The 16,172-nt window shown below is 47.7% G+C and overlaps 1 protein-coding gene across 1 annotated transcript in view; it reads left to right on the top strand.

The window, feature by feature from the left end:
- The window catches only part of LOC143810019 (transient receptor potential cation channel subfamily V member 6-like), a 216,672-nt gene that overhangs the window by 38,911 nt on the left and 161,589 nt on the right, over nucleotides 1-16,172 (top strand). The gene's annotated exons all lie outside the window — the stretch shown is intronic.

Genomic DNA, 16,172 nt, shown 5'->3' on the forward strand with positions numbered 1-16,172 from the left:
AAGTTGATATACATCGGACTTACATCCATGTTCGCACATGTGAACACATAAGAGATATTATGGCCGCTCGTGATGTGGAAGATGTAAGCATCTTAACAACAATTCCGAGCTATTTTCGCCATAATTGTAATACAAAGATTTGCTAATTTGGGGAACTGATAGGATACGTGCTGGCATAAGGTGTGAAGACATAAAAGTATTCTTACTCAGCAATTGCATTGTGCTGATGGTTTCCATGGTGATCCCGAGCTGAAAGATAGCCTTGAGGTCACCTGCTCAGAGTAGGAGCTGACACCCCTCCTGCCTGTGTGAGAGACCCTGATCTAATGCTCTGCAATGCAGCAGCTTTGCAGTGCATGAGATCAGTGATCTATCAGTGTAAAGTTGATGACCTGTCCTGGGACAATTTAAAAAAAAAAATGTATTAAAAATTGTAAAAATGTTTAAAAAAAAAATCACAAAACAAGGAGCAAAAAAGTGAAAAAATATTATTCCAATAAATACATTTATTTATGTAAAAACAAACACAAACAAAAAAAAGTACACATATTTGGTATCGCCGTGTCTGGAATGACCCAACCTATAAAACTCCCACTAGTTATCTCTTTCCGTGAACACAGTTAAAAAAATAAATGAAAAACGAGGAAAAAAACCTATGCTTTATCATTTTACCGCAGAATAAAAAGTGGAATAAAACACGATCAAAAAAGACAAATGTAAAAATGGTATCTCTGAAAACGTCATATTGTCCTGCAAAATACAAGCTGACATACAGCTCTGTCAGTGGAATAGTAAAAGAGTTATAGGTCTCAGAATAAAGCGACGCAAAAAGAATTTTTGTTTGCTATAAAATAGTTCTTATTGTGCAAAAACGTCAAAACATAAAAAAATAAATATGGTATCGCTGTAATCAAAGCGACCCAAAGAATAAAGCTGCCTTATCAATTTTAACACACACAGAACAGTATAAAAAAATTGAATTGATAGTTTTTATTTGTTCTGCCTCCAAAAAATTGGAATAGAAAGCGATAGTAATGTGCCCGAAAATTACGAGGAATGGCGTAAAAAATAAATAAAACCAATTCTTCGCCTGCTGTTGATTTGTTTATTCTGTCTTTCAAAAATCGCAGAAGGGCTCGGCTCTCATTTATCCTGTGCTCTGCCCTGAGAGCTTACCCCGGGTGTTATGGTTCTCAATGGCAAGAGAACATAGCCCAGCAAACATACGAACTAGCTCTTGGAAGGATGGAAACTAAACTGACCATGAACTAAACCTGCCGCACAACTAACAGTAGCCGGGTAGCGTAGCCTGCGTTTTATCCCTAGACGCCCAGCGCCGGCCGGAGGACTAACTAATCCTGGCAGAGGAAAATACAGTCCTGGCTCACCTCTAGAGAAATTTCCCCGAAAGGCAGACAGAGGCCCCCACATATATTGGCGGTGATTTTAGATGAAAATGACAAACGTAGTATGAAAATAGGTTTAGCAAAATCGAGGTCCGCTTACTAGATAGCAGGAAGACAGAAAGGGCACTTTCATGGTCAGCTGAAAACCCTATCAAAACACATCCTGAAATTACTTTAAGACTCTAGTATTAACTCATAACATCAGAGTGGCAATTTCAGATCACAAGAGCTTTCCAGACACAGAAACGAAACTGCAGCTGTGAACTGGAACAAAATGCAAGAAACAAACAAGGACAAAAGTCCACTTAGCTGGGAGTTGTCTAGAAGCAGGAACATGCACAGAAAGGCTTCTGATTACAATGTTGACCGGCATGGAAGTGACAGAGGAGGAAGGTTAAATAGCGACTCCCACATCCTGATGGGAACAGGTGAACAGAGGGGATGATGCACACAAGTTCAATTCCACCAGTGGCCACCGGGGGAGCCCAAAATCCAATTTCACAACAGTACCCCCCCCTCAAGGAGGGGGCACCGAACCCTCACCAGAACCACCAGGGCGATCAGGATGAGCCCTATGAAAGGCACGGACCAGATCGGAGGCATGAACATCAGAGGCAGTCACCCAAGAATTATCCTCCTGACCGTATCCCTTCCATTTGACCAGATACTGGAGTTTCCGTCTGGAAATACGGGAGTCCAAGATTTTTTCCACAACGTACTCCAACTCGCCCTCAACCAACACCGGAGCAGGAGGCTCAACGGAAGGCACAACCGGTACCTCATACCTGCGCAATAATGACCGATGAAAAACATTATGAATAGAAAAAGATGCAGGGAGGTCCAAACGGAAGGACACAGGGTTAAGAATCTCCAATATCTTGTACGGGCCGATGAACCGAGGCTTAAACTTAGGAGAAGAAACCCTCATAGGGACAAAACGAGAAGACAACCACACCAAGTCCCCGACACAAAGCCGAGGACCAACCCGACGCCGGCGGTTGGCAAAAAGCTGAGTCTTCTCCTGGGACAACTTCAAATTGTCCACTACCTGCCCCCAAATCTGATGCAACCTCTCCACCACAGCATCCACTCCAGGACAATCCGAAGATTCCACCTGACCGGAGGAAAATCGAGGATGAAACCCCGAATTACAGAAAAAAGGAGACACCAAGGTGGCAGAGCTGGCCCGATTATTGAGGGCAAACTCCGCTAAAGGCAAAAAAGCAACCCAATCATCCTGATCTGCAGACACAAAACACCTCAAATATGTCTCCAAGGTCTGATTCGTCCGCTCGGTCTGGCCATTAGTCTGAGGATGGAAAGCAGACGAGAAAGACAAATCTATGCCCATCCTAGCACAGAATGCCCGCCAAAATCTAGACACGAATTGGGTTCCTCTGTCAGAAACGATATTCTCCGGAATACCATGCAAACGAACCACATTTTGAAAAAACAGAGGAACCAACTCGGAAGAAGAGGGCAACTTAGGCAGGGGAACCAAATGGACCATCTTAGAGAAACGGTCGCACACCACCCAGATGACAGACATCTTCTGAGAAACAGGAAGATCTGAAATAAAATCCATCGAGATGTGCGTCCAAGGCCTCTTCGGGATAGGCAAGGGCAACAACAATCCACTAGCCCGAGAACAACAAGGCTTGGCCCGAGCACAAACGTCACAAGACTGCACAAAGCCTCGTACATCTCGTGACAGGGAAGGCCACCAGAAGGACCTTGCCACCAAATCCCTGGTACCAAAGATTCCAGGATGACCTGCCAACGCAGAAGAATGAACCTCAGAAATGACTTTACTGGTCCAATCATCAGGAACAAACAGTCTACCAGGTGGGCAACGATCAGGTCTATCCGCCTGAAACTCCTGCAAGGCCCGCCGCAGGTCTGGAGAAACGGCAGACAATATCACTCCATCCTTAAGGATACCTGTAGGTTCAGAATTACCAGGGGAGTCAGGCTCAAAACTCCTAGAAAGGGCATCCGCCTTAACATTCTTAGAACCCGGTAGGTATGACACCACAAAATTAAACCGAGAGAAAAACAACGACCAGCGCGCCTGTCTAGGATTCAGGCGTCTGGCGGACTCAAGATAAATTAAATTTTTGTGGTCGGTCAATACCACCACCTGATGTCTAGCCCCCTCAAGCCAATGACGCCACTCCTCAAAAGCCCACTTCATGGCCAAAAGCTCCCGATTCCCAATATCATAATTCCGCTCGGCGGGCGAAAATTTACGAGAAAAAAAAGCACAAGGTTTCATCACGGAGCAGTCGGAACTTCTCTGCGACAAAACCGCCCCAGCTCCGATTTCAGAAGCGTCGACCTCAACCTGAAAAGGAAGAGCAACATCAGGCTGACGCAACACAGGGGCGGAAGAAAAGCGGCGCTTAAGCTCCCGAAAGGCCTCCACAGCAGCAGGGGACCAATCAGCAACATCAGCACCCTTCTTAGTCAAATCAGTCAATGGTTTAACAACATCAGAAAAACCAGCAATAAATCGACGATAAAAGTTAGCAAAGCCCAAAAATTTCTGAAGACTCTTAAGAGAAGAGGGTTGCGTCCAATCACAAATAGCCTGAACCTTGACAGGATCCATCTCGATGGAAGAGGGGGAAAAAATGTATCCCAAGAAGGAAATCTTTTGCACCCCAAAAATGCACTTAGAACCCTTCACACACAAGGAATTAGACCGCAAAACCTGAAAAACCCTCCTGACCTGCTGGACATGAGAGTCCCAGTCATCCGAAAAAATCAGAATATCATCCAGATACACAATCATAAATTTATCCAAATAATCACGGAAAATGTCATGCATAAAGGACTGAAAGACTGAAGGGGCATTTGAAAGGCCAAAAGGCATCACCAAATACTCAAAGTGGCCCTCGGGCGTATTAAATGCGGTTTTCCACTCATCCCCCTGCTTAATTCGCACCAAATTATACGCCCCACGGAGATCTATCTTAGAGAACCACTTGGCCCCCTTTATGCGAGCAAACAAATCAGTCAGCAGTGGCAACGGATATTGATATTTAACCGTGATTTTATTCAAAAGCCGATAATCAATACACGGCCTCAAAGAGCCATCTTTCTTAGACACAAAGAAAAAACCGGCTCCTAAGGGAGATGACGAAGGACGAATATGTCCCTTTTCCAAGGACTCCTTTATATATTCTCGCATAGCAGCATGTTCAGGCACAGACAGATTAAATAAACGACCCTTAGGGTATTTACTACCCGGAATCAAATCTATGGCACAATCGCACTCCCGGTGCGGAGGTAATGAACCAAGCTTAGGTTCTTCAAAAACATCACGATAGTCAGACAAGAATTCAGGAATCTCAGAGGGAATAGATGATGAAATGGAAACCAAAGGTACGTCCCCATGCATCCCCTTACATCCCCAGCTTAACACAGACATAGCTTTCCAGTCGAGGACTGGGTTATGAGATTGCAGCCATGGCAATCCAAGCACCAACACATCATGTAGATTATACAGCACAAGAAAGCGAATAATCTCCTGATGATCCGGATTAATCCGCATAGTTACTTGTGTCCAGTATTGTGGTTTATTACTAGCCAATGGGGTGGAGTCAATCCCCTTCAGAGGTATAGGAGTTTCAAGAGGCTCTAAATCATACCCACAGCGTTTGGCAAAGGACCAATCCATAAGACTCAAAGCGGCGCCAGAGTCGACATAGGCGTCCGCGGTAATAGATGATAAAGAACAAATCAGGGTCACAGATAGAATAAACTTAGACTGAAAAGTGCCAATTGAAACTGACTTATCAAGCTTCTTAGTACGCTTAGAGCATGCTAATATAACATGAGTTGAATCACCACAATAAAAGCACAACCCATTTTTTCGTCTAAAATTCTGCCGTTTGCTTCTGGACAGAATTCTATCACATTGCATATTCTCTGGCGTCTTCTCAGTAGACACCGCCAACTGGTGCACAGGTTTGCGCTCCCGCAGACGTCTATCGATCTGGATAGCCATTGTCATGGACTCATTCAGACCCGCAGGCACAGGGAACCCCACCATAACATCCCTAATGGCATCAGAGAGACCCTCTCTGAAATTCGCCGCCAGGGCGCACTCATTCCACTGAGTAAGCACAGACCATTTACGGAATTTTTGGCAATATATTTCAACTTCATCTTGCCCCTGAGATAGGGACATCAAGGCTTTTTCCGCCTGAAGCTCTAAATGAGGTTCCTCATAAAGCAACCCCAAGGCCAGAAAAAACGCATCCACATTGAGCAACGCAGGATCCCCTGGAGCCAATGCAAAAGCCCAATCTTGAGGGTCGCCCCGGAGCAAAGAAATCACAATCCTGACCTGCTGAGCAGGATCTCCAGCAGAGCGAGATTTCAGGGACAAAAACAACTTGCAATTATTTTTGAAATTTTGAAAGCAAGATCTATTCCCCGAGAAAAATTCAGGCAAAGGAATTCTAGGTTCAGATATAGGAACATGAACAACACAGTCTTGTAAATTTTGAACTTTCGTGGTGAGATTATTCAAACCTGCAGCTAAACTCTGAATATCCATTTTAAACAGGTGAACACAGAGCCATTCCAGGATTAGAAGGAGAGAGAGAGAGGAAGGCTGCAATATAGGCAGACTAGCAAGTGATTCAATTGGAAGCACACTCAGAACTGAAGGAAAAAAAAAAAAAAAATCTTCAGCAGACTTCTTTTTTCTCTCCTTTCTCTGCCAATTAATTTAACCCTTTGCGGGCCGGTCAAACTGTTATGGTTCTCAATGGCAAGAGAACATAGCCCAGCAAACATACGAACTAGCTCTTGGAAGGATGGAAACTAAACTGACCATGAACTAAACCTGCCGCACAACTAACAGTAGCCGGGTAGCGTAGCCTGCGTTTTATCCCTAGACGCCCAGCGCCGGCCGGAGGACTAACTAATCCTGGCAGAGGAAAATACAGTCCTGGCTCACCTCTAGAGAAATTTCCCCAAAAGGCAGACAGAGGCCCCCACATATATTGGCGGTGATTTTAGATGAAAATGACAAACGTAGTATGAAAATAGGTTTAGCAAAATCGAGGTCCGCTTACTAGATAGCAGGAAGACAGAAAGGGCACTTTCATGGTCAGCTGAAAACCCTATCAATACACCATCCTGAAATTACTTTAAGACTCTAGTATTAACTCATAACATCAGAGTGGCAATTTCAGATCACAAGAGCTTTCCAGACACAGAAACGAAACTGCAGCTGTGAACTGGAACAAAATGCAAAAAACAAACAAGGACAAAAGTCCACTTAGCTGGGAGTTGTCTAGAAGCAGGAACATGCACAGAAAGGCTTCTGATTACAATGTTGACCGGCATGGAAGTGACAGAGGAGCAAGGTTAAATAGCGACTCCCACATCCTGATGGGAACAGGTGAACAGAGGGGATGATGCACACAAGTTCAATTCCACCAGTGGCCACCGGGGGAGCCCAAAATCCAATTTCACAACACCCGGGGATTCCATGTAAATCTCTGAAATACGTGATTTAGACAGAACCTCTGGTGGAAGATTCCCTATAATGAGGCAGATGGAGGTACTGTGGACGCCGTCTGTACTATGATCTGGCACTGGGTACCAGAGTTTTGCTCACTTCTGAAAAGGAGACCGCTGAACAGAGACTAGACGGAGTCCAGAGTAACTCTACTGCCTCATAACAGTGAGTGGCTCCCTCGTGGGTTTCATCTGAATCGTGTCACTTGAAGATTTAGATGGAAACCTCAATATAAGTGCCCAGCTTATCATGCCAAATAAAAGTTATGTAAAATGTTCCCAACAAAAGCTTCAAATCAATAAAAAAATAAAAACTCAGTCCCCACTCAGACTTGTCATTTGTTAATGGAAATATAGGGGGCTTCCAAGTTACTGATAATATGAGGGGTCTGGAAAAGCTCTAAAACCTCCTTGCCCCCCAAAACAAATTTGGTTAATTCTGCACTCCCAAATCTAAATGCCTCCTCCCTTCTGAGCCCCATAGTGTGTCTAAACCACATTTAGCGTTCACATGTTTGGCACTTCTGTACCGATGACAGCCCGCCTAATTTACAGGTGTGTGTCTCCAGAAGCATGGGTTGGGCACTACAATGTACTGGGCACTACAATGGCAGTTTGCAATTTTCACTTGAGGGGGGATTCTGCTCTTCTAGCACTTAGGGGTTCTGTATATGGAGTCCGCAAACTATTCTAGGAAAATCTGCACTCTAGGAGGTAAATAGCACTCCATCCCTCCCAAGCCAAGCCATGTGGTTAAGCAGTACTTATACAGTCACATATAGGGTATTTCTACATTCAGCAGAAATTGTGGGGCAAATTTTGGTGCCATTTTTAAACATTTCCCAGTGTAAAAATGTAAAATCTTGGGCGGAAACAACAATTTGTGGAAAAAATGTAAATATTTTTCTTCCCTGTCCAATGGTATAAAATTCTGTGGCAATATAATTACTGCACCCCTAGATAAATTCATTGAGAGATGTAGTTTGTAAAATTGGGTCTCTTATGGGGTTCTGCTGTTCTGGCAAATCAGGGGCTCTACCAATGTGACATGGCACCCTCAAACCATTCCAGCAAAATCTGAACTCGAATATCGCACTTCGTCCCTTCTGAGCTTTGCACTGTGTCTCAAAATTAGTTTTTGAAAATTAAACTGCATTACTGCATTAGAAATATGAAAAATGAGAGCGTTGAGCACATAAATTGGCCAATTTATGTGTACCTGGTAGCCACATTAAGGCATCTCTTGTATACCAGGACCTAGACAGATGCCTTAATGTGGCTACAAGGTACACATGAATTGGCCAATTGGCCTCATTTTTTCATATTTCTAATGCAGTAATGCAGTTCAATTTTCATGTTTGCATGTTTTAGCGCCGCAGTGTGCTGCCTTATTTATTTGACGGTGTACGAGTTGGTGACTCTAGGTTCAGCACCTGTTCACACTTATTCTATGTTTCGATGTGACGGTCAGTATTTTGAAATTTAAATTCAAAATTAGTTTTTGACCATATATGGTGTATTGGTTTACTCAGGAAAAATTTCACAACAAATTTTGAGGTCCATTTTCTCATGCTATCCTCGTGAAAATGAAAAAAATTGGGGCAAAAACAAAACATTTTTGCAGGATATTGTGGGGGAAATTTTTTTTTTTCATTTTCACATATCAACGTTGTAAAATTCTGTGAAGTACCTGTGGGTTCAAGGTGCTCACCACACATCTAGATAAATTCCTTGAAGCGTCTAGTTTCCAAAATAGGGTCCCTTGTGGGGGCTCCCACTGTATAGGCACATCAGGGGTTTTTCAAATGTGACAAAGAACATTCCATCAAAATCTGTGTTGCAAAACGTTACTTCATCATTTCTGAGCTTTGACATGCGCCCAAACAAATCAGCTTACTGAGGAGAAAGTGCATAACAAAATTGTATGGTGCATTTTCTCCTGTTACCCTTGTGAAAATAAAATTCACATTGTATGTTAGTTTTCTCAATATCGTTGTTTGATTTATCATTTGGTGCAGATAAAAATTATACCAGACTTTCATATATAGCAATTATTGATGAGCGAATATACTCATGATTTCTCGAGCATGCTCGGGGGGCACTTCGAGTATTTTTTAGTACTCGGAGATTTAGTTTTCCTCACCTCAGCTGAATGATTTACATCTGTTAGCCAGCATAAGTACATGTGGGGGTTGCCTGGTTGCTAGAGAATCCCCACATGTACTTAACTTATGCTGGCTAACAGATGTAAATCATTCAGCTGCGGCAAGAAAAACTAAATCTCCAAGCACTAAAAATACTCAGAGGACCCCCGAGCGTGCTCGAGAAATCTTGAGTAACGAGTATATTCGCTCATCACTAATAGCAATATTAGGGTATGTGTCCACGTTCAGGTTTGCTTCAGGCTTTGGTCAGGATTTTATGCAAGTAAAATCCTGACCAAAACTGCACCTGAGGTCACTGGCAGGTCACCTGCGGTGTTCCTGCGTGTTTTGCTCATTGTAGCAACATGCTGCGTTTTGAAAAAACGCACCGCATGTGCGTTTTCGCGGCAAAAACGCATACGTTTTTTAACGCATAGTGGAGTCGGGATTTCATGAAATCCCCTCCACTATGCTGTAACATCTGGACACTGCGTTTTTGACGCTGCGGAAAAACGCAGCGTCAAAAACGCAGCGTTTCCTGAACGTGGACACATACCCTTAGGGTCCCTAATTCACTCTTTTTAATTTGGGATACATTTACCATACTAATCATGATTATTCACCCTCAACTACTTTCCTTTTTCTTGCTCTTATGGAATGTATCTAGGGTAAACTATGGAAAGGATAGGGAGAGCCATTGAGGATCAAGGGCACCACTATCACATACTAGTCAGGGTGGTAATGTTTGCAGCCAGGTAAGGACTTATCCATAGTAATGAAGTGATCAGGGATTATTAGCTACAGGTCATACATATTGTGTTAGTTATCGCGTAGAACACATGCCTGACATTTATCTATCATTGGCATTATCTTAGTTGCATTCTATTCACTCAACAGTACATTTTTTCCATTACTCCAATATTAAGTATAGTTATCTGTATTGTTATTTAAAGTGTGTTTGTATGTAATTTTTTTAACAAGTATATTCAATAATGCTGATATTGTAATATTAGAAGACTAGATGGCAGCCCGATTCTAAAGAATCGGGAGTCTAGAATCCATATATACTTTATTTATTCAAATGTAAGAATAATACAACTAATAAATAATAGTAAGAAAGAACAAAAAATGGCTGCACTCACCAGCTCTTGACAATTCTTGTTATTTAAGGTACAGTTACACAGGATCCATGAACATGCTTATGAGGGGAGTGATGAAAGACATCAGACAACAACTTTGCGTGTTGTGGCAAATGCCACAACAACGGTTCTTTGCTTAAGAACAATAATGTAAATAATAAATAATATGTATCAATAACTATGTATATTGGTATGTTCTTTCTTGGCACAAATTGCAGGAAGTAGTATTCTAGGCAATTATATATTAGATGGGCATTTCCTGAAGGAAATACATGGTGCTTGAACAGCGCTACCAGCTTTACAGCAGCACTTTTCACACACGGGACTGGGGGCGCGCTTACTTTTGCACCCGGGGCCGGGGGCGCGCTTACTTTTGCACCCGGGGGCGCACTTACTTTTGCACCCGGAGGCGCACTTACTTTTGCACCCGGGGGCACACTTACTTTTGCACCCGGGGGCGCACTTACTTTTGCACCCGGGGGCGCACTTACTTTTGCACCCGGGGGCGCACTTACTTTTGGGGCCGCACTTACTTTTGGTTGGTGGGGCCCCTCGTCCTCCGATTTGGTGGGTGGGGACCCTCGGCCTCCGATTTGGTGGGCGGGGACCGGCCTCCGATTTGGTGGGCGGGGACCCTCAGCCTCCGATTTGGTGGGCGGGGTCCCTCTGCCTCCGATTTGGTGTGCAGGGACCCTCGGCCTCCGCTTTGGTGGGCGGGGCCCCTCGGCCTTCGATTTGGTGGGCGGGGCCCCTCGGCCTCCGATTTGGTTGGTGTGGAACCTCGGCCTCCGATTTGGTGGGCGGGGACCCTCGGCCTCTGATTTGGTGGGCGGGGACCCTCGGCCTCCGATTTGGTAGGCGGGGCCCATCGGCCTCCGATTTGGTGGGCGGGGCCCATCGGCCTCCGATGTGGTGGGCGGGGCCCATCGGCCTCCGATGTGGTGGGCGGGGCCCCTCGGCCTCCGATTTGGTGGGCGGGGCCCCCCGGCCTCCGATTTGGTGGGCGGGGCCCCCCGGCCTCCGATTTGGTGGGCGGGGCCCCTCGGCCTCCGATTTGGTGGGCTGGGACCCTCGGCCTCCGGTTTTGTGGGCGGGGACCCTCGGCCTCCGATTTGGTAGGCGGGGCCCCTCGGCCTCCGATTTGGTGGGCGGGGACCCTCAGCCTCCAATTTGGTGGGCGGGGACCCTCGGCCTCTGATTTGGTGGGCGGGGCCCCTCGGCCTCCGATTTGGTGGGCGGGGCCCCTCGGCATCCGATGTGGTGGTTAGGGCCCCTCGGCCTCCGCTTTGGTGGGCGGGGCCGGGCCCCTCGGCCTCCGCTTTGGTGGGCGGGGCCGGGCCCCTCGGCCTCCGCTTTGGTGGGCGGGGCCGCTCGGCCTTCGATTTTTGGGCGGGGCTCCTCGGCCTCCGATTTGGTTGGCGGGGCCCCTCGGCCTCCGATTTGGTTGGCGGGGCCCCTTATACTCCGATTTGGTGGGCGGGGCCCCTCGGCCTCCGATTTGGTGGGCGGGGCCCCTCGGCATCCGATGTGGTGGTTAGGGCCCCTCGGCCTCCGCTTTGGTGGGCGGGGCCGGGCCCCTCGGCTTCCGCTTTGGTGGGCGGGGCCGCTCGGCCTTCGATTTGTTGGGCGGGGCTCCTCGGCCTCCGATTTGGTTGGCGGGGCCCCTCGGCCTCCGATGTGGTGGGCGGGGCCAGGCCCCTCGGCCTCCGCTTTGGTGGGCTGGGCCGCTCGGCCTTCGATTTGGTGGGCGGGGCTCCTCGGCCTCCGATTTGGTTGGCGAAGCCCCTCGGCCTCCGATTTGGTTGGCGGGGCCCCTCGGCCTCTGATTTGGTGGGCAGGGACTCTCGGCCTCCGATTTGGTGGGCGGGGACCCTCGGCCTCCGATTTGGTGGGCGGGGACCCTCGGCCTCGGATTTGGTGGGCAGGGACCCTCGGCCTCCGATTTGGTGGTCGGGGACCCTCGGCCTCCGCTTTGGTGGGTGGGGCCCCTCGGCCTCCAATTTGGTGGGCGGGGTCCCTCTGCCTCCGATTTGGTGTGCGGGGCTCCTCGGCCTCCGATTTGGTTGGTGGGGCCCCTCAGCCTCCGATTTGGTGGGCGGGGAACCTCGGCCTCCGATTTGGTGGGCGGGGACCCTCGGCCTTCGATTTGGTGGGCGGGGACCCTCGGCCTCCGCTTTGGTGGGTGGGGCCCGTCGGCCTCCGATTTGGTGGGCGGGGCCCCTCGGCCTCCGATTTGGATGGTGTGGACCCTCGGCCTCCGATTTGGTGGGCGGGGACCCTCAGCCTCCGATTTGGTGGGCGGGGACCCTCGGCCTCCGATTTGGTGGGCGGGGCCCCTCGGCCTCCGAAGTGGTGGGCGGGGCCCCTCGGCCTCCGATTTGGAGGGCGGGGACCCCCGGCCTCCGATTTGGTGGGCGGGGCCCCTCGGCCTCCGATTTGGTGGGCGGGGACCCTCGGCCTCCGATTTGGTAGGCGGGGACCCTCGGCCTCCGATTTGGTGGGCGGGGACCCTCGGCCTCCGATTTGGTGGGCGGGGCCGGGCCCCTCGGCCTCTGCTTTGGTGGGCGGGGCCGCTCGGCCTTCGATTTGGTGGGCGGGGCTCCTCGGCCTCCGATTTGGTTGGCGGGGCCCCTCGGCCTCCGATTTGGTTGGCGGGGCCCCTCGGCCTCCGATTTGGTGTGTGCTCTGCCTGGGGCCACTGTGCTCTGCCTGGGGCCCCATATGCTGCCTGGGGCCCCTGTGCTCTGCCTGGGGCCCCATATGCTGCCTGGGGCCCCTGTGCTCTGCCTGGGGCCCCTGTGCTCTGCCTGGGGCCCCATGTTCTGCCTGGGGCCCCTGTGCTCTGCCTGGGGCCACTGTGCTCTGCCTGGGGCCCCATGTTCTGCCTGGGGCCACTGTGCTCTGCCTGGGGCCCCATAAGCTGCCTGGGGCCACTGTGCTCTGCCTGGGACCACTGTGCTCTGCCTGGGGCCTCATATGATGCCTGGGGCCCCTGTGCTCTGCCTGGGGCCACTGTGCTCTGCCTGGGGCCCCATATGCTGCTTGGGGCCACTGTGCGCTGCCTGGGGCCCCATATGCTGCCTGGGGCCCCTGTGCTCTGCCTGGGGCCCCATATGCTGCCTGGGGCCCCTGTGCTCTGCCTGGGGCCCCTGTGCTCTGCCTGGGGCCCCATGTTCTGCCTGGGGCCCCTGTGCTCTGCCTGGGGCCACTGTGCTCTGCCTGGGGCCCCATATGCTGCCTGGGGCCCCTGTGCTCTGCCTGGGGCCCCATATGCTGCCTGGGGCCCCTGTGCTCTGCCTGGGGCCCCTGTGCTCTGCCTGGGGCCCCATATGCTGCCTGGGGCCCCTGTGCTCTGCCTGGGGCCCCATGTTCTGCCTGGGGCCCCTGTGCTCTGCCTGGGGCCACTGTGCTCTGCCTGGGGCCCCATATGCTGCCTGGGGCCCCTGTGCTCTGCCTGGGGCCCCATATGCTGCCTGGGGCCCCTGTGCTCTGCCTGGGGCCACTGTGCTCTGCCTGGGGCCCCATAGGCTGCCTGGGGCCCCTGTGCTCTGCCTGGGACCACTGTGCTCTGCCTGGGGCCCCATATGCTGCCTGGGGCCCCTGTGCTCTGCCTGGGGCCACTGTGCTCTGCCTGGGGCCCCATATGCTGCCTGGGGCCCCTGTGCTCTGCCTGGGTGTAGGACACTGGTGACGTCACTTATCTCCGGACATTAGCTCCGGACATTAGCTCCGGACATTAGCTCCGGACAAAGCCACGGAAGTTGGCACAAATTGCAGGAAGTAGTATTCTAGGCAATTATATATTAGATTTACAGAACAAGATGCAGAAACATAAATACCACTTTGTGTTTGAAAATTCTTCAGGGTGTATTCATACAGTCTAAAATGATGCAACAATGAAAATTGATTACTTTAAGCAAATTGTCTCTTCAGAGAGGAAGAGGACTAGAACTCTAATCTTAACATTGCTACGTCCAATAGGTGGCACTAGAGTTCTAGTCCTCTTCCTCTCTGAAGAGACAATTTGCATATTTCCCAGAGGAGCATTGCGGCTTTAAGTCTCCTCACCTCGACATGCTTAACATGTCACTCTCCACAAGGAGAAACGATACTTCTTGGATCCTGATTACTTTAAGGAAATCCCTACAAATGATACATGGATTCGTAGCCTTTTGGGCTAACAGAGGAAGAAAGAGATTCCTGTGCTAATAGGTTACATGATGTGAATGCTACAAAATTTATTTTTCAGTACGTAATAAGAGATATAGCATATAATTACTGGGTACTTTTAACACTTTTAAGTGCTGCAAAATGTCTAGAATATGAAAATGGTCTCTTCTATGGAAATAGCAATCCTAAAAGTCAATATCTACCTTTTAACGAGCCTTGTCCCATGATTTAGGATAAAAAGCAAAGCTAGAATCGCAATTAGCAGACTGTGTTTCGGGGTGTTTCCACTCTTCACTGCAAAGTATGGAGCATTGCATGGTTTATAAGCCTCCTCACACTGGTGTGTACTGTAAAACATATCCCTCTCCACAAGGAGAAACGTTTCTCCCTAAAATTATCTGGACACATTCTAACTATCCAACAAATAGATGAGATCCACATTTTCAGTTTTCACCATAAGATTACCATGAGATATTGTTTAAGAGATAAAGAGGGACAAAATCTTGCCTGAAGCTAATACTAGTCTGGGCCCAACACAACATCTTTAATTCATCGGTCCATGTAAAATATTATCCTGACATACATTTCTTCAGAATACTAATATTCTGGCATTTTACAAACCTTTAGTAACAGATATGGGGATCCTATAAAACAAGACCTTGGCGCTATTTTTTTTATAATATAAATCCTGTTTAATCAATTTTTGATGTGTGCAGAGCAGCCTAGCTATACCTTGCACATGGAAACCTCCCAGCATACTAGTTTTTATTGCATTATAGCTGACTCAGGTTTTATCATCACAAGAGATGCAGCCGAGACCATGTGAAGTGTTAGAGCTGCAACACATGTAGCTTTACATTCTTGCACTTTTTAAAATTTGGGACTGTATTACCAGAGAAAACTAATCACTCCACAATGTCAACTCATTTCTAGAAATCCCATCCACTATGCTGTACTGGCTTCTGCGAGTTTGACCCTGCATAAATATAAGGGTATCTGTTTTTATATAACTTTTAAGAATAAGCTGTAATGTGTGGATACTTTTGGAATAATACTATTTCTGGCTATTATAAGTGCTTATCACTAAATTAGAATATCATCAAAAAGTTAATTTAAAGTATTCTAATTTGCTGAGATAATTTTGAGGGTTTTCATTGGCTGTAAGCTATAATCCTCAACATAAATAAACAGAAATAAACACTTGAAATAGATCACTGTTTGTAATGATTTTATATATGAGTTTCACTTTTTGTATTGAAGAACTGCAATAAACTTTTTGATGATATTCTAATTTAGTGAGAAACACTTGTATATGACTTTTCACCATTTTTTTTACTTAGCAGGTTCTGTCTGTAGTTTGCAATTGACTCTGAACTAGTGGATGGGGACAAGACGTTGTGATGTCTCTTATACACAGCACAGGCAGATAGTTATTGTAGATAGGTATTCCTGCTTTTTTCATAGGCATCACAAAGACCAAAACAGCAGAGGCATAAAAGATATTTTATAGCTGTACTAAGCAGTGTAGCTGTGAATTCTGAATTGGAATAAGCTAAATGAAAACATAGCATAGTCTCTGTCATTCTGTCTGTTTTCTCACTCCACTTTTTTCCTCTCTGCATAAACTTTAAAATATTGTGAGACCTTGCTGTGCTGGCACTGATCTTGAGCAAGACTGATCCGAGCAAAACAGATATGAAATATTTTTTGGAGAATGAATGATTAGTTCAAGAGGGGAGAGAATAAGAGACTCTATATGGAGAAAGAAGCAGATT

This window comes from Ranitomeya variabilis, chromosome 2 (assembly GCF_051348905.1).
Source record: "Ranitomeya variabilis isolate aRanVar5 chromosome 2, aRanVar5.hap1, whole genome shotgun sequence".
Taxonomy (NCBI): Eukaryota; Metazoa; Chordata; class Amphibia; order Anura; family Dendrobatidae; genus Ranitomeya; species Ranitomeya variabilis.